The following is a 415-nucleotide window of genomic DNA, read 5'->3' as shown; positions in this document are numbered from 1 at the left end:
AGGTTCTGCAGCACCAGCCGCCACCTCTGGAAACATCATAGTAGGCGGCGCTGTTTCAAGAGTCTCAGTGGTGGTGTATGCAGCCCATACACTCCATAAAGCGATCCCCATTATGGGAAGCGCTACAGACGGGGGAATAGGTTCAGAAACAGGAGGGCTAGAGTGAGTGGGTTTGGGGGATACCGGCTGCGCGTGCAGCCACCAATGGTGGGTCATCCATGCTGGATGCCAGTCTGGGAGATTGATGAACAGTCCCTGAGGGTCTGGGTGCCACAGACAGGAAGTGACAGGACTCTGAGTGAACAGACGTGATGTGACGTGACTCTGGATGATCAGCTGTGATGTGACCTGATTCATGAAGATCAACTGTGACTTGATGTGACTCAGAAAGAGCAGATGTGACTTGACTTAACTC

The 415-nt window shown here is 52.8% G+C and overlaps 1 long non-coding RNA gene across 1 annotated transcript in view; it reads right to left on the bottom strand.

The window, feature by feature from the left end:
* Positions 1-412, bottom strand: part of LOC107708757 (uncharacterized) — a 16,541-nt gene extending 16,129 nt beyond the window's left edge. Inside the window, exon 1 of the long non-coding RNA XR_001636406.1 lies at positions 349-412. This is a non-coding gene — a long non-coding RNA (uncharacterized LOC107708757). The remainder of the gene's footprint in view (positions 1-348) is intronic.
* Between the last annotated feature and the right edge of the window lie 3 nt (positions 413-415).

This window comes from Sinocyclocheilus rhinocerous, unplaced genomic scaffold (assembly GCF_001515625.1).
Source record: "Sinocyclocheilus rhinocerous isolate Xijiao unplaced genomic scaffold, SAMN03320098_v1.1 scaffold3190, whole genome shotgun sequence".
In the NCBI taxonomy this organism is placed as follows: domain Eukaryota; kingdom Metazoa; phylum Chordata; class Actinopteri; order Cypriniformes; family Cyprinidae; genus Sinocyclocheilus; species Sinocyclocheilus rhinocerous.
Note: the sequence above shows the minus strand (reverse complement) of the source record. Positions and strands in the feature narration are given on the sequence as shown.